The sequence below is a fragment of the Narcine bancroftii genome, chromosome 5 (genome assembly GCF_036971445.1).
Source record: "Narcine bancroftii isolate sNarBan1 chromosome 5, sNarBan1.hap1, whole genome shotgun sequence".
Lineage (NCBI taxonomy): Eukaryota > Metazoa > Chordata > Chondrichthyes > Torpediniformes > Narcinidae > Narcine > Narcine bancroftii.
The window spans coordinates 54,290,691-54,317,041 of NC_091473.1; the positions used below are offsets into that span (position 1 = coordinate 54,290,691).

At 40.7% G+C, this 26,351-nt stretch overlaps 1 protein-coding gene and 1 long non-coding RNA gene across 3 annotated transcripts in view; one reads left to right on the forward strand and one right to left on the reverse strand.

The window, feature by feature from the left end:
• The window catches only part of astn1 (astrotactin 1), a 2,519,376-nt gene that overhangs the window by 2,122,403 nt on the left and 370,622 nt on the right, over positions 1-26,351 (reverse strand). The gene's annotated exons all lie outside the window — the stretch shown is intronic.
• The window catches only part of LOC138762675 (uncharacterized), a 35,253-nt gene that overhangs the window by 765 nt on the left and 8,137 nt on the right, over positions 1-26,351 (forward strand). The window contains exon 1 of one of the 2 annotated variants that reach the window (XR_011357041.1): positions 10,618-10,696. The exons of the other annotated variant lie outside the window; for it this stretch is intronic. This is a non-coding gene — a long non-coding RNA (uncharacterized lncRNA). Of the gene's footprint in view, positions 1-10,617; positions 10,697-26,351 lie in introns of those variants that run through there. 2 annotated transcript variants of the gene reach the window in all.

Consider the following 26,351-nt stretch of genomic DNA (forward strand, 5'->3'; position numbering starts at 1 on the left):
CTGTACTGTACTGCATATGGGTTGACCCGCTGGACTGCTCACAAAATGAAACTTCTTATTGAGATTTGGTACTGTGATAATTATGTTTAATGTTTCTCCAACTTCCCATGTGATACAGCAAACCTGAAACCTTTTGAAAAGATTTGTTGTCCAGTCCAATCTACTTGAACCTGTGGGTGTCGCATGAGGCGAACTTCGGAGGGAGCATTGTTACTCAACTCATTCATTCCAAGCACCGGCTGAAATACTCATATTTTAGTTGTGTCAGCTGGATAAATGGAAAATATATATTCTGGTTACCCACATTTCACAAGGAAGGGCATTGTATAGAATGGAGCAGTAGTGGGGGGTTTCTCAAATAACTGCTCAATTACATACATATGCTGTTTTCCAAAATACATCAACAAAATGGCTAATCATTGGATTACTTTGTAATGTCCTGACATGCTTATAGCATAGGAATTATGGATATTTCTGAAGTGTGCTTGTCAGTGACTTTATTTCCTTCTGTCCCTGAATTAAGATGTTATTTTCAATCTTACCAAAGAACCACAGTACACTTCAACATAGAAACAGGCCATTTGGCCTATCTCATCCATGCCAAATTATTTATTCCACCTTATCCCATCGATCTGCACCTGGACCATAGTCCTCTATGTGCCCTTCCATCCATGTACCAATCCAATCTTCTTTTCAATGTCAAAATTGAGCCTACATCCACCACCTCTGTTGGCAACTCATTCCACACTCTTACCATTCTCTGAGGTAAGAAGTTTCCCCCAAATGTTCCCCTTAAACATTTCATCCACCTATATTCAATATTTCAATTTATGAAGGCCAATGTGCAAAAGCTCTCTTTACAACCTTATCCATCTGTGATGGCACTTTCAGAAAACTCTGATTCTGTAACCCCAGATCTCTCTGTTCTACCACACTCCACAGTTCCTGATCTTTTAATATGAAAGTCCTATCTTGTTTTGTACTCTCAACATGCAAAACCTCACACTTGTCCACATTAAATTCCATCTGCTATTTAGCATCCCATTTTTCCAGAAGGTCCACTGCACCCTCAATCTCAGAGTCAGCTGCAAATTTGCTTACCCATTGTTGATCACCAGTTTATCAATCAATTATATTTGGTAGGCAAGATGGATTTGCATCCAGTTCCATTTTAGCTTTAGCATTTACAACACAGTTCGAAGTGTGGTACTCAATAGAATCTGGTGTTCAATACATGCACTCAGAGAGGAGAAAATGGAGTCGGGCCTGGATGAAAATGATCAGCAAACTGAACGATTCTCACCTGTGTTGGGTTAAGTTGGCCAGTGTGGCAAACGTAGTTCTGCTAAGCCAAGCAGATTGACCACCTTGCTGATAGACACTTGCTTTATGTCTGTGCGTGCAGGATCCTCAAAATGCCTCAGCATGAGCAAGGCACCAAGTTCAGGATGGGGGGGAGGGGGAAGTGAGGTGATGATAGTTGCAGCAATTTTTAAATCACATCCATCTCACCTGGATAGGTGGAAAGAGTCTGTCAGCAACTCATGGAAACAGCTCCTGAGACTCTGGTGTTCACCATGTTGGGGCCACCTGCCTTCTGTCTTTCTTTGGCTTGGCTTCGTGGACGAAGATTTATGGAGGGGGTAAATGTCCACGTCAGCTGCAGGCTCGTTTGTGGCTGATGAGCAGAAACTGTTCAATACCATTGAAGATCCTCTTAGTGCAGCTGGAGGAATGTTTATTTGGGCTCTTTGAGGCTGTGCAGCTCTCCACAACATCTCTAGTGCTATTGCATTCCTAGCCTTGGGGTAGATGTGGCACTCTTCTCAAATAGTCACCCCAAATTTTGAAAATCACAAAGGCAAAAGTTTGTAACAGTGTTCTAACTTTTTACAATACTTGCACCTCAGTTCTCTGAGAAACCCACCCACATTGCCAAGTCTAACCTTTCACAAAGCATCTGCAAGTTTGGAACATAATTTGATGGATTTAATCATCAGTCTCGTCCACTCTTGCCTTGCTCCAACTTTGCATTTGCCGGCACATTTCAACAAGCTCGTAAAATCTGCGAACATTAATCTAATTTTAAAATTGTGTCAAATGAGGCATCACTCTGCTTGCGGGAACCCATTTCTCTTGACAGGGTTGGTTGCTTGTAGACTGAACTACCCAGGAGTAGGTTCTCCAGCACAATGTCACTTTCCATCCTAGTTACCTCTGAGCTACTTCCATGCCCACCCTGCCCCAGAAGCTAACATTAGGTCTGAGCAGGAGTATCAGCGGCCTGCACCCAATCTCTTCAAAGCCATGGAAGTTACATCATGGAGTAACAACTGATTAGGGAAGAAAAGGGATCTGATATTGCATGGGCAGTGGCGGCGTTGGAACTGTATTGGTGAGGTTTGTGCTTTATTTCCTCGCCCTGTGATAAGATTTCTATCTTCACTATTTCTTGATTGTCAGATGGAAAGTAATGTCCAATTTGTTTGATAATGAATGTGAGGTTAATATTGATGGGAGCCCAAGTACATAGGTGCGGCAATGATGAGGGCCTATATGAAAAGAAAGATTGGTTTCTGGACTGCTTTGTGGCATTGTACCAGAGAGAGTTCAGTGTAAAGCATATTCTTTGGTGTGCTGGATCTGGACAGCAATGTGAGCAACAAGGTATGCCACTTTCATGTATCTTCACTCCATAATATCCTTCTGAATTATCTCATCTCTTTGCCATGTTGCTCCTCCAGGTCTTTGGGGATTAACGAATTACTTGTATCCCAATGGATCAAAAGAAACCTTCAAAATGCAGGTATTGAGAGGAGTCATGTGATGGAGTAGTGGCTGGTCGGAAAACCAGCCTCTTCAGGAAAATAGGAAAAAAGTTAGGAAGAAGCAAAGCATAACAAAAATAAAATACAAGAAATAGAAGATAAAGATACAGAGAAGAGAAAGAAGATGGCTTCTAAGAAGGAAAAAATAAGAACAACTGGAAAAAAAAAGTAGAAAAGTCACCGGAGAAGAAAGAAGGCGGCCTTACCTGCAAGAAGGAACAAGGCGCTGTGGTAGCGGGAAGCGCCCGACCCTCGAGGTCAGTGTCTGCCCTGCGGATTCACGACTCACCAGCCGGTGGACTATACAAATAGCTCTCGGAGCCAAACAAAAGTACGCAATCAAAGGAGAAAGCGGACACCAGTGGTAGGGGGGCTCAGCAGAGGAGTGGGCTGCTACAGCGCGAACAGCTGAGGGATACCCGACACCAGGGCTCCCAGCTGGATGATGAGGAAGACAGCAGAAGAGGGAGCAATGAAATAGACATGGGAGATAGATGGAGGGATGACCAACGTCAGGAAGCACAACAGACGAGCAGTCCAAGAGGGGAGGACCAGCAACAAGAGACCCAGCAAGAAGAGGCCCGACAAAGGGATACAAGCAGCTCATCAGTGAAAACAGAAGAGACACAGACACAGAAGAAGAGGAAGAAGAAGACCAAGATCTTTACAGAGAAATAGAAGATAAAACTGATGGACAAAGAGAAATAAAAGGTAAAACTGATGAACAGAATATAGATAAAGTGTTTTTTTGATTAACAAATGAGATCACTAAAAGAATGGTCATCATTAGAATTTAATGCAATTAAAAGGAAAATGAAAAGAACAGAAGATAAAATGCAAAGGTTAGAACTGGTAATGACAGAAATAGGGAAAAGAGTAGAGAATGTGGAAGAGTGGGAAATGGCTGTAGAAATGGAAGTAAATGACAAGAGAAAAATTGGAAGTGACAAAAATATTAAAGAGAATCAAGAGTTGTTATCTCAGAAAATTGATATGTTAGTGGGTCTGAAGGAGGGAGAAGAAGGCATAGACATGAAAGAATTTATAAAAGGATGGATCCTGAAGGTCCTGGGAATGACAGAAATGCAGGAAGAAAAGGAAATAGAAAGGGCACACAGAGCATTAGCTCTGAAACCATAGGCACATCAAAAATCAAGATCCATCTTAATAAAATTTTTGAGATACATGACAAGATAAAATATACTGGAACAGGCAAGGAATAAAGTTAGAGAAGATAATAAACCATTTGAATACAATGGTCAAGAAATATTTTTTTATTGAACTCTTAAAGAGGAGGAAGGAGTTTAATATAGCGAAATCGATTTTATGGAAAAAAGGTTACAAATTCATGTTAAGACATCCATCCGTGCTTAAAATATTTATACCCGGGGTGAAAAACAGACTGTACTCAGATCCAGAGAAAGCACAAGAATTTGCAGAACGTTTGCAAGAGATGAAGAGATGTGACAAGAATGAAAAACGGCGATAAAGTATATATAAAGATGTAAAAACAATATATATGTAAAGAGCTAAAGAGGGAAAAGAGAAGAGAAGGAAGGGAGTAAGGGGGAAAAAAGGAGAGAGAGCTTTGTTATATGTGTTAAAAAAAAGTGTTTTCTGGAATGCCTGGGTAGAGGGGGAATAACCGTCACTGCAAAATCAGTTGACGCTGCAAACAAGATCGCAATCCAAATGAAAAGGGGAGTTGTGGTTGCTTGGCAAGCATTATGGGGCAACTCAGACAGGGGGGGATCTTTTGGGGTTAAGGTATTAGTGGATATGGGAACTGTGGGGGTACTTTATGCCTTAAATGTGTTGTCATACGTTAAGTGTAATAAGAGAAAACTAAGAGATGAAAATGGAGAAAAGGGGGATGGAGGTGGCAAAGAGGTGGAAAAGAGATGTATGCAAGATATAAGATGGCCACGTTGAACTATATGACTATAAACATTAATGGAATACATAACCAAATTAAAAGGAAGAGGCTACTAAATTCATTGAAGAAGGAAAAAAAAATAGATATAGCATTTATGCAGGAAACACATCCAACTGAGGTGGAACATAACAAACTAAAGAAAGACTGGGTAGGATACATAATGGCAGCATCCTATAATTCAAAAGCTAGAGATGTAGCCATACTAGTTAACAAAAATGTACCAATCAAAATAGAGGGAGAAATAATAGATCTGGCAGTGAGGTATGCAATGATAAAGTGTCAGATATACTCAGAATTTTGGAATTTGCTCAATATATATATACACCTAACGAGGAGGATCAAAAGCTTATGCAGGATATTTTTTTTGCAGATTGCAGACACACAAGGAAATATATTGATAGGAAGGGATTTTAACCTTAATTTGGACCCAATGTTGGATAAAACTGGACAAAAGACAAGTGAAAAGAATAAAGTAGCCAAATGTATGGTTGAATCAATGCAGGAAATGAAACTTATGGAGGAGGAAACACCCAAGAGAGAAGGAAATTTCATATTATTCGAATAGGCACAAAACTTACTCAAGGATTGATATGTTTTTGTTGTCAGCCCATATTCAAGGGAGAGTTAGGAAAACTGAGTATAAAGCTAGACTACTATCAGATAATTCACCCTATTATTAGCAATAGAACTGGAGGACATCCCACCAAGAGCATAAAGATGGAGGTTAAACTCCATGCTACTTAAAAGACAGGAATTTAGGGAGTTTATTGAATGCCAAATTAAAACATATTTTGAAATAAACACAGGATCCGTGAAAGACAAATTTATATTATGGGACACAATGAAAACCTTCATTAGAGGGCAGATAATAAGTTATGCGACTAAGATAAAAAAGGATTACAATTGGAAAATAGAGCAGTTGGAAAGGGAGATAGTAAGAACAGAAAAGGAATTAGTAAAAAGGGATGATATAATGAAAAAGAGAGAATTGGCAGGCAAAAAATTTAAATATGAAACATTACAAACGTACAAGGTGGAGAAGAACATAAAGAAAATGAAGCAAAAGTATTATGAACTTGGAGAAAAACACATAAAATATTATGCTGGCAATTTAAAGCAGAACAAGCTAAAAGAATTATAATGGCATCAAGAAAAAAAGAGAAACAAATTACATATATCTCAACAGAGATTAATTAAAATTTTAAGGAATTTTATGAACAATTGTATCAAATTGAAAATGAGGGGAAAGATGATAAAATAGAGGAATTTTTCGCTAAAATTGAACTGCCGAAATTGCAAGAAGAGGAATAAAACAAACTAATAAAACCATTTGAAATAGAGGAAGTACAGGATATATTAAAAAAGCTGCCGAACAATAAAACACCAGGAGAGGATGGATTTCCAATAGAATTTTATTAAACATTTAAAGAGTTATTAATTCCTCCTCTCCTGGAAGTAATGAACCAGATAGAAGAAACACAAAACTTGCCAGATTCATGTAAGACAGCAATAATTACAGTAATACCAAAGACGGGGACGGACCCATTAACACCAGCATCATATAGACCAATAGTTAACTCAGACTATAAGATAATAGCGAAATTATTAGCAAATACATTGGCCGACTGTGTACCTAAAATAGTAAAACAAGATCAAACTGGATTTATTAAGAAAAGACGAACAGCAGACAATATCTGTAAACTTATTCATCTAATCCACGCAGTTCAAGGAAATAAGAAACCAACAGTGGCTGTTGCTCTAGATGCAGAAAAAGCCTTTGACAGAGTAGAATGGGTCTACCTATTTAAAGTATTACAGAAGTTCAATCTACCAGAAAAATATATAAGTAGGATTGTATAATGGTCCATTGTATAATGGACCTTTGGCGAAAGTATCAGTAAATGGATATGCATCGAGTCACTTTAAATTAAGTAGATCAACTAGTCAGGGATGTCCACTATCCCCCTCATTGTTCGTCTTAGCAATAGAACCTTTGGCAGAACTGATAAGAATAGAAAATAAAATAAAAGGGATAAAAATAAAGCAGAAGGAGTACAAAATCAGCTTATTTGCAGATGACATCATAGTATACCTAACAGAACCAGAGGTATCAGTAAAAGAATTACATAAGAAATTGAAGGAATATGGAGAAATATTGGGGTACAAGATCAACACAAATAAAAGTGAAGTGATGCCAATGAGAAAAGCAGACTATTTAGAATTTTAAAAAGAATCACCATTTAAATGGCAAGCACAAGCAATCCGATACCTAGGGATCAGGTTAGATAATAATTTAAGACACTTGTACAAACTAAATTATCAGCCACTAATAAAGCAATTGCAGGAAGACTTAGAACATTGGAAAGAATTACTGCTAACATTGATAGGGAGGGTAAACTGCATTAAAATGTAAGTGTTCCCAAGGATACAATACTTATTTCAAACGTTACCAATTCCCTTAACAGAAAAGTTCTTTAATGAACTAAAGAGAATAATAAGGAAATTCTTGTGTAAAGGGAGGAAACCAAAGGTAGCGATAGATAACTTAGCAGAGAGGTATAATCAAGGTGGTTTGCAGTTACCAAATTTTAGAAATTATTATAGAGCCGCACAATTAAGGAACTTATCAGATTTTTACCAGACAAGGTAAAAAACCAGACTGGACTAAGATAGAACTAGATAAAATAGGGGAGAAGGTACCGCAACATATACTTTATAAGAGGGATGAAAAGCTGGTGCAATTTAAAAACTCAGCAGTACAGACAAAATGACTAGATTCAGTGTGTAATTAAATAGATGACGCATTTTTCTTGTTTATTTTCCTTTGTGTGAAGATATTGTTTTATGGTTTTATTATATTGTATATGTTGAATATTTATGGAATTTGGAGGGGGGTGGGTATGGAGGAGGGAGGGAGGGAAAGGGGAAAAAAGGGAGAAAAGACCACTGTGTAAATTTATTGAAAAATGCTTGTACATATTTTGGTTGATATGGTTCATAGTGTGAAAAATTTTAAAAAATTTAAAAAAAAATGCAGGTGTTGCAGATCAACCTGTCCCACTGGGGTGGGGGAGTAGGAGGTAAAAATTAGTAGAGTTTTTGCAGCAGCTGATAAATATCTCCCTGATGGGCTAATGTCTTCATTTAATGTCATAAACTTGCCTAGCTTCATTTTCAGGCAGCTCTCAAAATCGATGAGGCTGGCATTAAATTGTTATGAAATATTGCTCTAATTGAGCAACTAATACATGATAATTGCCAGCCTGCTGCTCCGGAGGAGTTTGCGTGCATTCATCAGGGAAATTAGTGGGAAGAAACTGGCTTCACAAGTTGCTGTTAATTCCATCAGCCTACAGCTCCACCTACGTTAAAATTTATGCACTCCTCTAAAATAAAATGCAGTTCAGTGCTCCAAACACAATGTAATTTACATAACAGCTGCCCTTCCAGTTAAAGCTGATGCACTGACTTGATAAATATAAAATAATAGTATAGACTAATAATAAATTGAAGAATCATTATCCACTGTGAAAGAGCAATATTGATTGGATTGCATTTCAAGATTCTTCTCAGTTCTTAGCTTGTCGAATGCGTATGATAAATTATAACATCAAACCTTCACCTCCTTTGATTCCAACTAGATATTACACACTAGCAATTACAGCAGTTCTAATGTGTGTCTAATTACTGAAAATGAACAGCGATTACAATTCTCACTGCTCTTAAAATTCAGGTCTTTCAATTTCATTATACAGGAAGCAAAGTAACATTTCAAACAAAATTGTCATTGATAAAATGTTTTTTTTTAAATTATACTTTGAACGTGGTACATTGGAAACAATGGATCAGTAATTGAAGAAAGATTTGAAAAAAAGATACATGGATTGATGGATCTCTCAAATCCAAATAACCCAAAGGGAATCAAAATGAACAAAATGAAAGGGAACCAAAAGTAAATGGGAATGGAGTCATAGCTTCTCAAGAGCTATTTAGCATAGAGATCCTTCGGCCTCACTTAGACATGTTGATCAAGTGTGTTTGGCAAGCTTTCTACTGATCACTTCCTATCCATAGATCTGTCCAAATATCCTTTTCAAACTTGAAAACAGAGTATATGGATAATGGCAGAATTCTTAACAGTGCAGACCAGTGGTTCTCACCCTTTTTCTTTCCACCCACATATAACCTTACTTAACCCTTTACTAATCACAGAGTACTGATGGCATAGGGATTTACTTAAAGTGGTATGTGAATGGAAAGAAAAAGGATGAGAACCATTGGTGTAGATAAATTGAGGGTCCTTACCGTCTAAATCTAAAGACTTCTCAGGTTGCCATGGAGTTTGACAGAGTAGCTAAGAAAGCTTATTGTATGCTAGTTTTTATTAGTCAAGGGAATGAGTTCATGTGTTCAGTTCTTATCATCTCATTACAGGAGGATGTGGAAGCTTTGGAGAGGGTTCAGAGGAGATTTACCAGGATGTTGCCTAGACTGGAGAAAGTGTCTTATGAGGGCAGGTTAACAGGGGTTTTTCTCTTTGGAGTGAAGAAGGATAAGAGGTGACTTAATAGATGTTTACATGATTATGAGAGGTATAGATAGGGTGGACCATCAATACAGTTGCAAATACAAGAGAATATCTGTATCAGGTGAGGGGGGGGAGAGGGTGGCCGAGAAATTCAGGGGAGTCATCAGGGGTGTTTATTTACACAGAGTGGTGGGTGCCTAGAATGCATTGCCATGGGGGGTATTGGTGGAAGCTGGTACAATACGGGCATTTAAAAGACTCCTAGACAGGCACGTGAATGCAAGAAAAAGGTGTAAGGTAGGTGTTTAGATTGTTAAGTAGGTTTATATAGATTTGCACAACATCATGGGCTGAAGGGCCTGTACAATGCTGAAATGTTCTAAAAAAAAGTTTTACAACTGTATCCACGTCTTCCATTTCCTCTGGTAGCTCATTCCATTTACCCACAGTCTGCTGCGTGACATAGTTTCCACTCAGAGTCCCTTTAAATCTTTTCCCTCTCACGTTAAATTAATGCTCTCTATGTTTTGGATTCACCTGTCTCAGGAAACAAATATGACCATTCACCTTATTTATGCCCCTCATAAATTTATATACCTCCATAAGGTTAACCTCATACTCCTTCACTACAGAGAAAACAGCCACACCCTACCCATTTTCTTTTCAAAACTCACATGAGTTCTCCAGTGCAAGAAATATCCTACACCCTCCATTGCTCATCCCACTGATCCTGGGGTGGGGAGATAAGAACTGCACACAATTCTCCAAGTGCAGTCTCAACCACGTCTTCAGCTTTAACATGAAATCCCAACTACTGTCTTCACTGTCCTGATTGATGAAGGCAAATGCGACCAATGCTTTCTTCACTGGCCTTCCCACCAGTTTCACCACCTTCATGAAATTATGGATCTGTGCCCCCAGGTCTCTCTGATCCTCAACATTCTCCAGGACCCTGCCACTCACCATGTATGTCCTGCTTGAGTTTAACTCCCTAAAATACATCACATATTTTTGAGTTAAATTCTACCAATCCTTTGCCACTTTCACATTTGATCTTATTCCTGATGTGACAAAATCTTTTCTTGTCCACCACAACACAAAATTAAAATTAAACTGAAAATTCCAGAAATAATGAAAGGTTATATTGTTTAGCAAAGGATGCCAGGCAATTTCTACTGATGCCGAATCTTTGCCTGTCTTAAGGAAGACTAAATACAATTTTGTGTAGTGTTACTTCTGTTTTATTACATGACAATAAAAGAATCTAGAATATGAAACAAATGTTACCTGACTTGCTGGGAATTTCTCATATGCTCTGTTTCTATTTTTGAGTCAAACCAGTCATACAGCATGGAACAGGCCTTTTGGCCCGATGCAACCCTGCTGACCAAGTTGATATTCTGGGTGAGTACATTTTACCTGCATTTGGTCCATGTCCTTCTGGGCCCTTCTTATCTAATGCATTTGCAGTGCTCTACCTTTCCAACACTGTTTGAATTCACCGCAATGTCACTTCCAGAATAGGCCCTGTAAGAACTTTCTAGGGTAAACTCCAGGATAGACTCATCAAGAACCTGCTCAATCTCCCATGGGACTTCCATTTACCTCATTCCTTTCTGTTTTCCATCTTGACTTAAAGCAGGTGCCATTCAAATTTCACAATTAAAACAGATAATGTTGGAAGGACTCAGCAAATCAGGCAACTGGGCGGCATGGTTAGTGTCGTTGTCAGCACAATGTTATTACTGTGCACTGTTTGTAAAGAGCTAGATCATTCTCCCCCTGTCTGCATTGGTTTCCTCCAGGTGCTTCAGTTTCCTCCCACCTTCCAAAGATGTAAGGGTTGGTGGGTTAATTGGTCACATAGGTATAATAGCATGGGCTTTTGGGCTGGAAGGGCCTGTTGGCATATTGCTACTCTAAATAATTTTTTTAAAATCTGTGGAAAGATAAACTTTTCATGTTTTGTCCAGAAAAGGAGCCCAAAGGTCAAACATTATACCACATATGCTGACTGACCAGTTGAGCTCGTCCAATATATCTCACTTTTCATTCAGCTTTCGAGCATCGACAGTTCTTTTATTCAATTTTAACATTTCGACCAGTTTTATTAATGATGTAGAAGAATCCATTTCAGCCTATATGGTCTTAGACAGGTGCCTGGAGTGGAAATGCTCAGAGTAATATAGGCCAAATGCAGGCAGATGTGACAGGCTGAACTTGGCCAGCATGGATAGTTAGAGTGAATGGTTTGTTTCTGCCTCAGGATTCCATGCCAGTTCATAGAGCAATTCAATTCCTTACTAATCTCTTTTCCCACATTTTTAATTACCTCACAAAAAATAAATCTGCTTCTTGTCCACATGGATCAGTTAAGCAACTAACCTGCAGATATTTGGGATGTGGAAAATGTGTAAAATCTGCACAGACAGCACCCAAGTTTCAGATGGAAACCAGGAATCTACTGCTGTGAGACAGCAGCTCCAGTAATTGCACCACCACGAGGGCCAAACATTTCGCTGACTATCACCCAATTGCCGTTGATGTGTTTCTAGCTAAACACAATCTATTGGTGGAACTGAGGATCTGTATCTCAGGATGATGTGCGTGCTGCCTTCAGGAGAGTAAATCCAAGAAAAGCACTGGGCCTGGATGGAGTACCTGGATGAGTATTAAATATCTGCGCTGATAAATTTACAAAGGTATTCACGTATAGCTTCAATATCTCACTCCAGTAGAGCGCGGAACCCACTTGTTTCAAACAGGCATCAATCATACTTAAAAAGAGTGTAGTAACCTTCCTTAATGACCATCGACCAGTAACACTTACATCAACAGTGAAGTGTTTTGAAAGGCTAATGAAGAAACATATCAACTCCTATCTGAACAATGACATGGGTCTATTCCAGTTCACCTACCGTAGTAACAGGCCTACAGCAGATGTCATCTCACTGGCTCCACACAGAACCCTTGAACACCTGGACAGCAAAGATGTATACATCAGGATGTTCTTTATCAACTGCAGTTCGGCATTTAACACCAACATCCCTTCAAAACTGATCAGAAAATTCTAAAACCTGGGAGTTAACATCCCACTATGTAATTGGATCATGCATTTTCTTACCTCCAGACCACAATCAGTGAGGATTGGTACGAATTTCTCCTCTACAATCAACATCAGTACCAGAAAATCACAGGGCTGTGTTCTTAGCCCCCTGCTCTACTCACTTTACACCTACGACTGTGTAGTTCAGTACTACAATAATATCATCTACACATTTGCTGCCAATACCATGGTAGTGGGTTGTATAAAGGAAGGGGGATGAGTCAGCGTACAGAAAGGAGATTGCAAACTTGACTCAATGGTGCAGCAACAACAATGTCAGAAAAACTAAGGAGCTGATTGATGACTTCAGGAAAGGAAACTCAGAGATATACAATCCAGTGATCATTGGGGCACCAGAAGTGGAGACACTGAGCAAATTTAGGTTCTTGGGAGTCACTATCTCGGATGATCTTTCCTGAACCCAACACACTAATGGAATTGTGAAGAAAATAAGTCAACACCTCTACTTCCTCAGGAGTTTGCAGGGGTTTGGTATGACACTAGAAAATGGAAAATTTCTACAGATGTGTGGTGGAAAGTGTACGGGAACACCAATACCCCTGAGCATAAAGGCCTCCAAAAGGTAGTTGACACAGCCCAGGACATCACATGCAATTGAGTACATCTATAGGATACACTCTTGTCGGAGGGCAGCAGCAATCATCAAAGATTACCACCCAGCCCATCAGGAAAGAGGTACACGTGCTACAAGACTCGCACCATCACGTTAATGAACAGCTACCACCCCTCCACCATCAGACTCTTCAATGACAAACTCAATCAGAGTCTCATTTAAGGATAGATTTAGGGTAGTTTTAGGGAAGAGCAAGGAGGGGCCTAAAGTTGAGGTTCTGGATTGGAGAAGAGCACATTTCAAAGGAATAAGAAGGGATTTGGGGAGTATTGAGTGGGACAGGATATTTTCAGGTAAGGATGTAAATGAAAAATGGAGGATATTCAAAAAATAAATTTTGAGGGTACAGAGTAGATATGTCCCAGTGAAGATCAAAGGAAAGGCTGGAAGTCATAGGGAGGCTTGGTTTTCGAGGAATATTGGAAATTTGGTTAGGAGAAAAAGGGAGGTGTACAAGAGGTATAAAGAGCAGGGAGCTGAGAGTTTGAAGGAGGACTACAAGGAGTGTAGAAGGAATCTTAAGAAAGAAATTAGAAAGGCCAAAAAAAAGGCACGAAGAGGCTTTGGCAGACAGAGTAAAAATAAATCCAAAGGGTTTCTATAAGTACATTAAAAGTAAAAGATTAGTGAGGGATAAAATTGGACCCCTTGTAGATGGTTTAAGATTGAAGGGGGAAAATTATAAGGTGAACATGAGGGGAAATTTCTTTACGCAAAGGGTGGTAGGGATGTGGAATGAGCTTCCGGCAGACGTGGTTGAGGCGGGATCATTGGTTACATTTAAGGAAAGACTGGATAGTTACATGGAGAGGAGAGGACTGGAGGGGTATGGACTGGGTGCTGGTCAATGGGACTATGAGGGTGGGGATTTGTTACGGCATGGACTAATAGGGCCGAACTGGCCTATTCTGTGCTGTAAGTGGTTATATGGTTATATGGACTCTTCCTTGTGCACTTTATTAATTTTTCTTTTGTTCTCCTTGTATTGCAGTCAGTTTGTTATCTGTTTTCATTTCTTTTATTTGTTATCTGTTTACAGTTCTTTTATTTGCTTACATGTTCACGCTGTATGCAGTTTATTTTTTGCACTACCAATTCATCGTAATTCTGCTGCGTCCACAGCAGAAAGGAAGCTCAGGGTTGTATGTGATGTCATGATGCCAAATCTGAAATCTGACCTCAATAGGTCGAGCGGCATCAGTGGCAGAAAAAGAATGGTGGATATTTAGAGCCAAACCACTTCACACATGCCCGCTTATTCTGCTTGAGCTCTTCCAGAAGATTGTGTGTGGCTTTAGGTACCAGTGCCTGCTCACTGCCTCCTGTGGAATGTTTGAGAACTGCTTTCTTTCCTGTAGATGTTACCTGCCCTCATTGACTCCCAGCTTTTCCTGCTCTAAGTTCACCTGAAAGGTACCCCTTTTGACAAGAGTGGATCTGGTACTCTCAATGCTCCAGACCTTGACCATTGCTGCACTGTCTTTGTCCATCAGCATTTAACAAATCAACCTGAAATAATTATTGTCGGTAATATTTTTATCCAATGTGTCAACATTACTTGGTCACTGTCTTCCAAAATAGTGTACAAAAATATAAATAATTTCCTGCTTTAATAACATTTTCATTGGCATTAGTTGCATTTTATTATTCACAACCTTTTAAATATATTGATAGAACATTAATTATTCAATATTCCAATGGAATCTATTTCAATTCCTCATTTACATGGAAACAAAATCTAAAATACAAATGAAAAAGCACCCATTAAACAGATCTGCTGAGAGAAGTGAGATTTAATGATGATCTAAATCAATTTTCGGATACTCAGGAAATAAACTGTCGCCATTTATTTGACCACCCGAACTTCGGGAATACAGGATAATTGCTGCAATTTTGCTAGCCCAACAACCAAGTGTCAGAATACGCATTCCTTTTTCTAACATTGCTGCATAGATAAATTAACACAGAAGTTGACTGATGCAGGAAGGGCAAATAGATGTGAAGGAGTTAACCAGATTCTGCTCAAACTCACTCTCAATCAAACAGAGAGTTTGCATCAAATCACCAAGTGCATGTGACATGCTGTGAACTGGTATTCACTGACTATGTATTGTTCAGATGGCTGGCTCCTCCCCTGGCTCCACCCTCACCTACCCCAATATAAACCCTCGTTTTCCTGCCTTACCTCAGATTTACCTGAGGATTATTGCGTCAACCGGCCATTAATTGCAAGCTATTAAAAGCATGTTTCTACTCTTCATTTGTTTCTGAGTCCAGTCACTCACGTAAAAATTTTAATAGCTTAACTTTGAAGCAGGATGGAAGCCCTGTTGAAGCCAGGCATGCTTCATGTCGACCCTCTGTCACCAGAGTCCCCAGAGGAATTCATCTACTGATTGGAGGGCTTGAGTCCTACCTGATGGCCACACAAGACATCTTCAACTCTGATAGTCTCCTGAGATCAACACTTCTCTCTCGAATCGGCCCCAAGTGATTCGTTGTCATCAGATACTGTGCTACTTACAGTCTGCCAGAGGAGGCTTGAAGGCCCACTACATGAGGCCTCAGAATGATGTGCTGGCGAGGCACTGGCTCTATCAACGTTGGCAGCATCCAGGTAAGTCGTTGGACAATTATGCCCTTGAACTGTGGGCCCTGACTAGAAAATGCTACTATGAAGCAGGCACCTAGTCCTCCTTCAGATCAAGATGGAGTGGCGATCTTGCCTTGCCTCATGGTCAATGCTATCTTGTCTGCCCATGGGCCAAGAGGAGAGAGTCGACATTGACATGGGGAGTGATAGGGTTTCCGGAGCAATGGCATCAGTCATCCTGGATCAAGCAATACCTTGACAGAGGTGAAGGGAAAGGGACATTTTACAGATTGCTTGGTAGCAATATGTCCCCCTATGCATTCCAGCTCTACTGGCACTCATGATTTCTTCTGCCATCCATCTTTTCCCTCACTCCCAGCCCGCATAATAGAAATTCCATGAAGCCTTAATCATTTTTAAGGCTTAATTTATTTTTCTTTCTTCAGTTTTCAGCACTATTTTGAAAATATAACCAAAAACATTAAAGCCAAAGACATGGTCTGCGAAAGACCATAAAACTATAGAATATTCTTTTTCTTTGGCTTGGCTTCGCGGACGAAGATTTATGGAGGGGTATGTCCACGTCTGCTGCAGGCTCATTGGTGACTGATAAGTCCGATGTGGGACAGGCTGGCACGGTTGCAGCGGTTGCAAGGGAAAATTGGTTGGTTGGGGTTGGGTGTTGGGTTTTTCCTCCTTTGTCTTTCGTCAGTGAGGTGGGCTCTTCAAAGGAGGTTGCTGCCCACTGAACTGTGAGGCACCAAGATGCACGGTTGGAGGCGATATCAGCCCACTGGCGGTGGTCAATGTGGCAGGCACCAAGAGATTTCTTTAAGCAGTCCTTATACCTCTTCTTTGGTGCACCTCTGTCTCGATGGCCAGTGGAGAGCTCGCCATATAATACGATCTTGGGAAGGCGATGGTCCTCCATTCTGGAGACATGACCCACCCAGCGCAGTTAGGTCTTCAGCAGCATGGATTCGATTCTTGCGGACTCTGTCAGCTCGAGTACTTCGATGTTGGTGATGAAGTAATTCCAATGAATGTTGAGGATGGAGCAGAGATAGCCCTGATGGAAGCATTCTAGGAGCCGTAGGTGATGCAGGTAGAGGACCCATGATTCGGAGCAGAACAGGAGCGTGGGTATGACAATGGCTCTGTACACACTGATCTTTGTGTGTTTCTTCAGGTGGTTGTTTTTCCAGATTCTTCTGTGTAGTCTTCCAAAGGCGCTATTTGCCTTGGTGAGTCTTTTGTCTATCTCTTTGTCGATCCTTGCATCAGATGAAATGGTGCAGCCGAGGTAGGTAAACTGGTTGACCGTTTTGAGTTCTGTGTGCCCAATGGAGATGTGGGGGGGCTGGTAGTCATGGTGGGGAGCTGGCTGATGGAGGACCTCAGTTTTCTTCAGGTTGACTTCCAGGCCAAACATTTTGGCAGTTTCCGCAAAACAGGACGTCATGCGCTGGAGAGCTGGCTCTGAATGGGCAATTAAAGTAGCATCATCTGCAAAGAGTAGTTCACAGGCAAGTTGCTCTTGTGTCTTGGTGTAAGCTTGTAGGCGCCTCAGATTGAAGAGACTGCCATCCGTGTGGTACCTGATGTAAACAGCATCTTCATTGTTGAGGTCTTTCATGGCTTGTTTCAGCATCATGCTGAAGAAGATAGTAAAGAGGGTTGGTGCAAGGATTCAGCCTTGCTTCACGCCGTTGTCAATGGAGAAGGGTTCGGAGAGCTCATTGCTGTATCTGACCCGACCTTGTTGGTTTTCGTGCAGTTGGATAACCATGTTGAGGAACCCAAGAAAGAGGCTCAATGTTGGAAACTTGCAATCAGACGTAGTGAGAGGAAACTTCCAGGCAAGCCTCCAAGCAAAGCTCGAGGATGCAAACTGCCTCATGGACATGTCTCTTGAAACCCTCTGGGATCAGCTGAAAATGGCCATACTGAAATCCACTGAAGAGTTACTGGGCTTCTCCTTCAGGAAAAACAAGGACTGGTTTGATGAAAACAACCAGGAAATCCAGGAGCTGCTGGCAAAGAAACGATCTGCCCACCAGGCTCATTTTGCAAACCCTTCCTGGCCAGAGAAAAAATGAGCCTTCCGTCTTACATGCAGCCATCTTCAGCGCAAACTCCGGGAGATCCAAAATAAAATAAAACGAAAATAAATAAAACGAACCCAGCTTAGCGCCGACACTGGCGACTTCAGGGGTTTTTATGAGACACTAAAGGCTGTGTACGGCCCCTCACCCCAAGTCCAAAGCCCTCTGCGCAGCTCAGATGGCGAAGTCCTCCTCAGCGACAAGATCTCCATCCTCAATCGATGGTCAGAACACTTCCAATCCCTTTTCAGTGCCGACCGCTCAGTCCAAGAATCTGCCCTGCTCCAGCTCCCTCAAGAACCCTTGAGTCTAGAGCTGGATGAGGTCCTTACCCGGGAAGAGACATATAAGGCAATTGAACAACTGAAAAATGGCAAAGCAGCAGGTATGGATGGAATCCCCCCCCCCCCCCCCAGAGGTCTGGAAGGCTGGTGGCAAAGCTCTGCATACCAAACTGCATGAGTTTTTCACGCTCTGCTGGGACCAAGGAAAGTGATGCCATCATCATCATCCTGTACAAAAACAAAGGCGAGAAATCAGACTGTTCAAACTACAGGGGAATCACTCTGCTCTCCATTGCAGGCAACATCTTCTCTAGGATTCTCCTTAATAGACTAATACCTAGTGTTGCCAAAAATGTCCTCCCAGAATCACAGTGTGGCTTTCGTGCAGAGGAACTTCTGACATAGTCTTTGCCCTCAGACAGCTCCAAGAAAAGTGCAGAGAACAAAACAAAGGACTCTACATCACCTTTGTTGACCTCACCAAAGCCTTTGACACCGTGAGCAGGAAAGTGCTTTGGCAAATACTAGAGCGCCTCGGATGCCCCCCTCAAGTTCCTCAACATAGAATACTACAGCACAGAAAACAAGCCCTTCTAGTCTGTGCTAAAAACATATCACTAGTCTCACTGAACTGCACCCATTCCATAACCCTCCAGATCTCTCCCATCTATGTATCTATCCAATTTATTTTTAAAACCTAAGTGAGCCTGTATTTACCATGTCAGATGGCAACTTGTTCCACACTCAAACTACTCTGAGTGAAAAGGTTCGCCCTAATATTCCCTCTAAATCTTTCCTCTTTCACTCTAAATCCATGTCCTCTTGTATTTATCTCTTCTAATATGTGGAAAAAACCTACTCGCATTTATTGTCCCTCTCATAATTTTGTAAACCTCTGTAAAATCTACGCTCATTATTCTATGCTCCAAAGAATAAAGTCCTAACCTGTTTAATTTTTCTCTGTAACTCAATTCCAGAAGACCTGGCAACATCCTAGCAAATCTTCTCTGCATTCTTTCAATCTTACTGATATCCTTCCTGTAATATGGCGACCAGATCTGCACACAATGCTCCAAATTTGACCTCACCAATGTCTTAAACAACCTCGCCATAACATCCCAACTCTTGTACTCAATACTTTGATTTATGAAGGCCAAGTTTCCAAAAGCTTTCTTTACAAGCCTGTCTACCTGCACACCACTTTCAGAGAATCATGTATCTGAATTCCCAGATCCCTTTGTTCCTCCTCACTTCTCAGAGCCCTGCCATTTACTGTGTATGTCCTACCTTGGCTTGTCCTTCTAAAATGCAATGCCTTACACTTTTCTGCACTAAACTTCATCTGCCATTTTCTGGCCTTTTTTTTCCCAGTTGGTTCAGAAGCTTTGAAATTCTTCCTTTCTCTCCACAATGCTTCCAATCTTAGTATTATCAGCAAACTTGTTGATCCAGTTCTCTTCATTATCTTCAAAATCATTGATATAGATAACAAACAACAATGGACCCAGCACCAATCCCTGAGGCACACCACTAATCACAGGCCTCCAGTCTGAGAAGCAATCATCCATTACCACTCTCTGTCTTCTCAAGCCAATTTTGAATCCTGTTTACAACTTCTCCATGGACTAGGGATTGAACCTTCTGAACTAACCTCCTAAGTGGGACCTTATCAAAGGCCTCACCAAAGTCCACGTAGACAACATCCACAGCCTTTCCTTCGTCCACTTTCTTGGTAAACCCCTCAAAAAATTCATTAAACATGACTACCTCACACAAAGCCATGCTGACTGTCCTTAATCAGCCCTTTGCTGTCCAAACACTTGAATACCCAATCTCTCAGAATACCATCTAATAATTTACCAACTGATGTCAGGCTCATTGGCCTATAATTTCCATGTTTATTTTTGGAGTGGAGCCTTTTTTAAACAATGGAACAACATGAGCTACCCTCCAAACCTTTGGCATTTAACCCATGGATAAGGAATTTTTAAATATTTCTGCCAGGGTTCCTGCAATTTTTACACTTATCTCCCTCAAGGTGCGAGGGAATATCATATCAGGCCTGGGGGATTATCTACCTTAATTTGTTGTAAGGCAGCAAGTACCTCCTCCTCTTTAATCTTTCTATGTTCCATGCCACTACTGCTTGTTTCCATTCCTCATGCACCATGCCAGTTTCCTGAGAAAATACTGATGCAAGAATACAATTTAAGATCTCCCCCATCACGTGAGGATCCACGCATAAATGACCACTCTGATCTTCCAAGTGACAAATTTTGTCCCTTACTATCCTTTTACTCTTAGCATACTTGTACAACTTATTTGGGTTTACCTTCAGATTATCTGTCATCTTTTTGCTTTCCTAATTTCCTTCTTTTTTTTTTCCTAATTTCCTTCTTAATATTTTCTTACACTTTCTATACTTCTTCAGTACCTCATTTGCTCCTTGATGCCTAGAATAGCTATACAATCTTTCCAGAATGCCAATAACCCTTGAAAACCAGGGTTCCCTATGCCTGTTAACTTTGCCTTTAATCCTGACAGGAACATACAAACTCTGCACTCTCAAAATTTCACCTTTGAAGGCCTTCCACTTACTGAACACGTCCTTGCCAGAAAACAACTTATCCCAATCCCCTCTTCCTTGGCCCATTCTTATTTCCACAAATTTGGCCTTTCTCCAATTTAGAATCTCAACTTGAGAACCAGACCGATCCTTATCCATAATTAACTTGAAACTAATGATACTATGGTCATTGGAACCAAAATGTTTTCCTGCACATACTTCTGTCACCTTTTCTGCCTGGTTCCCTTATAGGAGACCAAGTATTGCATCCTATCTCATTGGTACCTCTATGTTGATTTAGAAAACTTTCTTGAACACATTTGACAAACTCCAAGCCATCCAGCCTTTTTACAGTATGGGAGTCCAAGTCAATTATTGGAAAATTAAAATCTCCTACTATCCCAACTTTCTGTTTCTTACATCATCTGTTATCCTTCTGCAGATTTGCTCTTCCAATTCTCTCTGCAGATGTGCTCTTCCAATTCTCTCAGACCATTGGGTGGTCTATTATACAGCCCTATCTGTGTGGTCATACTGTTCCCGTTCCTCAACTCCACCCATATAGCCTCTGTAGACAAATCCTCTGAGCTGTCCTGTCAAAACACAGCAGTGATATTTTCCCTGACTAGCAATGCCACTCCTCCCCCTTTCATCCCTCCCCCTCTATCACATTTGAAACAATGGAACCCCAAAACGTTGAGCTGCCAGTCCTGCCTCTCTTCCAACTAAATCTCACTAATAGTAATAAGGTCATCATCTCACATTCCAATCCATGCTCTGAGCTCATCTGCCTTGCCCTGAATACACCCAAGAACATTCGTACCACTTACAAACCTTTGATTTCTGCCCATACATGTAATCCTCGCTTGACCTTTATCTTTCTCCACTTCACTACCTACTCTTACACTCTGGTTTCCCTCCCCTGAAAATTTACTCTCAACTCACCAGAGCAGCATTAGCAAACCTGTCCCTGAGGATATTCATAAAGACAAAGAGACCTTTACGTTGTAAAAATGTTTAATGAGCAGAAGACAAGAAACTGGTAACAGACTAGAACAATCCCTCCAGTTGCTGCCACTATTTTAGAGATGCACACTGTCCTGAGTAGGAAATAAATTGTTGTTTCTTCGTGACCACTGTATTTATATCATGGGACTCTGGGATAACAGCTCCGTGGGAGCACCTTGATAGGAAGGATGACAATGTTTCAAGGTGGTGTCTCAGCATTATAATTTTCTCAAGGATGAGAATAAAATGCTGGTTTTCCTCCAGCTGCGAATGAATAATTAAATTCCTATTTAGTGAGACCTTTTATAAAAATTGAGCTCCATTGGCTATTGAGTTTTTGCTGATTTGTGCTGAAACAATTATGCAAATATGGGTGACATGACGTTCCCTCACTTTGGAACTTTGAGTGAAATACAACATCACTGGAGGACAAGGAATGAAAACAGGTAAAAGTGGATATTTTCACAATGGAATTTCAACATTTACCTTCATTTGAGTAGAGTACTTGGCCTCTGTGATTATTTATCATTCTTCACAAACAGAAACCACGGTCTTTTTTTTTTCTCTCTGTAATTGCCTCAAAGCTATTAAATCTTCAGAGAAGCAAGAAAGCTATTTTCTTACTCTGTTAAATTTCTGCTGTCATTGGTAGATTGAGCAAAGTGGTTCACTTCATATGTCAAATGTTTTCATGAATTATATAATGACTTTGCAATATCATCAATGTGAAGGACCAATTCTGGAACAAGCTGGAGCCTCAGATAGATACCAGACAGCTGTTGCAGGGAATGCATGCCATTATATCCTATTTGGTGAAAATAAGGAGGTATCATCAACTCCAATACATTGCTTACAAAGGTATAACGAAGAAATCCTCATCTATATTTTGGAAAGAGAAACATAGAAACATAGAAGATAGGAGCAGGAGTAGGTGATTCGACCCTTCGAGCCTGCTCCGCCATTCAACGAGATCATGGCTGATCTTAAAGTTCAGTACCCCGTCCCCGCCTTCACTCTGTAACCTTTAATACCCTTATACTGAAGAAATAGATCTAATTCCCTCTTAAATATATTAAATGAACCTGCCTCTACTGTCCTCTGTGGCAATGAATTTCACAGATTCACCACCCTCTGGGTAAAGAAATTCCTCCTCATCTCGGTCCTAAATGGTTTGCCTATTATCCTCAAACCATGGCCCCGGGTTCTGGATTTTCCCATCATTGGAAACATCCCATCTGCATCCATTCTGTCCAGTCCTGCCAGAATTTTATAGGTCTCTATGAGATCCCCTCTCAATCTTCTAAACTCCAGCGAGTACAATCCCAATTTGCGCAATCTTTCCTCATCAGTCATTCCTGCCATTCCAGGTATCAGCCTGGTGAATTGCCTCTGCACTCCCTCCATTGCAAGAACATCCTTCCTTAGATAAGGTGACCAAAACTGCACACAATACTCCAGGTGTGGTCTCAACAAGTCCCTGTACAGCTGCAGTAAACTCGTTCCTATACTCAAACCCTCTTGATATGAAGGCCAACATACCATTTGCCTTTTTAACCGCCTGCTGTACCTGCATGCTCGCCTTCAGAGACTGATGTAAAAGTACCCCTAGGTCTCTCTGCACTTCCCCATCTCTTAATCTATTGCCATTCAAATAGTAATCAGCCCTCCGGTTTGTATTACCAAAGTGGATAACCTCACATTTATCCACATTGTAGTGCATTTGCCATGTATCTGCCCAGTCCCTCAATTTATCCAAATCACACTGGAGCTTCCTGACCTCCTCTTCCGTGCACACAACCCCTCCTAGCTTAGTGTCATTTGCAAATTTGGAGATATTACATCCAATCCCCTCATCCAGATCATTAATGTAAATTGTGAACAGCTGGGGTCCCAGTACAGATCGCTGTGGTACCACACTGGTCACCGCCTGCCACTCAGAAAACGAGCCATTTAACCCAACTCTCTGTCTTCTACCTGCCAGCCAGTTCTCAATCCACATCAATACTTTGCCCCCAATCCCATGAGCCTTGATTTTGGAAGCCAGTCGTTTATGCGGGACCTTATCGAAGGCCTTTTGGAAGTCCAGGTACACCACATCCACTGGCTCTCCCCCATCTATTTTACCTGTCACCATCTCAAAGAATTCCAATAGATTTGTCAAGCACGATTTACCTTTTGTAAATCCATGTTGACTCTGTCCGATCCCTTCTCTGCTAGTCATATGCTCCGCTATTACATCCTTAATAATGGATTCCATCATTTTGCCCAGTACTGATGTACTTGGCCTCAATTATATGCCTATAATTCCCCGTTTTTTCTCTACCCCCCTTTTTAAATAGTGGGGTAACATTAGCTACCCTCCAATCCATGGGTACTGACCCTGAGTCTATCGAGTTCTGGAAAATAATTCTTAAAGCATCTACTATCTGAATGGCCACTTCCTTAAGTACCCTAGGATGTAGATTATCAGACCCTTGGGATTTATCTGCCTTCAATCCCATCAATTTCCCCAAGACCATGTCCTTAGAGATACTGATTTCTTTCAGTTCCTCCCTTGCATTAGTCTCTATGTTTCCCAACATCCTTGGGAGGTTATTTGTATCCTCACTTGTAAAAACAGAACTAAAGTAAGAATTTAATTGGTCTGCCATTTCCTTATTTCCCATTATATATTCCCCTGATTCCGACTGCAAAGGACCTACTCTGGATTTCACCGATCTTTTCCTCTTGACATATTTATAAAAGTTTTTGCAGTCGGTTTTTATATTTGCCGCAAGCTTACTTTTGTAATTTATTTTTGCTCTCTTGATTAATCCCTTTGTCCTCCTTTGGTGCATCTTGAACTGCTCCCAGTCTTCGGTTGTGGTACTTTTTTTGGCCAATTGATATGCTCTCTCTTTGGATCTAATGCTGTCTCTAATTTCCCTTGTTATCCACGGTTGAGTCACCTTTTTTGGTTTATTTTTATGCCAAACCGGTATAAACGATTTTTGCAATTTCTCCATTAGGTCTGTGAATGCTTTCCCTTGTCTATCCACAGTCAACTCCCCCATAAACACCACCCAATCAATCTTACTCAACTCCCGTCTCATACCATCATAATTCTCTTTATTTAAATTCAGGACCTTAGTCTCGGTTTTAATTTCATCACTCTCCATGTCGAGTGAGAATTCGATCATATTGTGATCGCTCCTACCCAAAGGGCCTCGCACAACAAGATTGTTGATTAGCCCCTTATCATTGCATAATACCCAATCTAAAATGGCCTGCTCCCGAGTTGGTTCCTCGACATATTGGTCTAGATAACCGTCCCGTAAACATTCAAGGAATTCCTCCTCCTCAGTATTTTTATGGAGCTGAAGTTACAGTTCAAAGACCCTTCATCAGTGGCAATGCAGGTAGCATGTTTATAAGTTTGCGAATGATATCAAAACTAGACAGTGTCGAAGGTTATCTGAGATTATACAGGATCAAGATGAACTGGGAATGTGATCTAAGGAATAGCAATTTAAATCAGATACCTCTGTGATAGTACAGACCTATCACCAATGTATATAGTTACAGTATCTAGAGTATGTAATGACTGTGCTTACAGTGATTGGCTGAGAGCTTAGCCACGCCTACTGTCTGGGCCTTAAAGGGTTGTGTCCCTAGCCAGGTCGGATCATTCCGGACTGGTCGCCCACCTGTGAAGAGCTCCTGTCTTTTGCTAATAAAAGCCTTGGTTTGCATCAACAAGTCTTTGGTTCTTTCGATGAGTTCTACAACCTGTTAGTGTGAAGCTGTGCACTGACTTGCATAGAAAATAGTATGACTGGAGAATGATGGGACTGAGGAATTTTGCTGGCAAGGTATGCTGTACATATTATTACAAATGAAGTCTCACCAGTATCTTGCACAGTTATAATATGATGCTCATGTTTCTCTGCTCAATGCCCTGATCAGTGAAGGCCAGTCTGCCAAAAGCTTTCCTTACCACCCTATCCACCCATGTCATCACCTTGAAGGAACTAAACACCTGTATTCCTTGGTCCCATCATTCTCCGGCCATACCACTTTCTACGCAAGTCAGTGCACAGCGTCACACTGACAGGTATCTGATTTAAATTGCTATTCCTTAGTTCACATTCCCAGTCATTTTGATCCTGTACAATCTCAGATAACCTTTGACTCTGTCTAGTTTTGATGTCATTCGCAAACTTATAAACATGCTACCTGCATTACCACTGATGAAGGGTCTTGAACTGTAACTTCAGCTCCATTTCTCTTTCCAAAATATAGATGAGGATTTCTTCATTATACCTTTGCAAATTTCAAATTTGCTCGGATCTATGGTCACATTTCTGTCCCTATCTACATTTTGGTTTACACCCAGAGGAAATCATTCAGTTTTATTTTAATTTTTAATAGTTCCATTTAAAATTTAGACAGCACACAACAGGTGTTTTGGCCAATGAACCCACCATGTGACCAATTAACCTGTTACCCCAAACATCTTTGGGTCATGGAATGAAACCAAAGCACCCAAAAGAATCTCATATAGACATGGAAAGACACTTGCAGACTCAAAGTCAGGTCACTGGTGCTGTAGTAATACGTGTATTGCACAAATCACCTCACTAACCATGCTATCATTTCATGTTTTTTGATGGAGTTTATGCTTCCTTGTATTATGAATGCTATCAGCATGGTGACAGAGAGTAAAATGGTTGTCTGAACAAAACGTGCACAAATGACTATTTCAGAAGGCACGGCAGAAGACT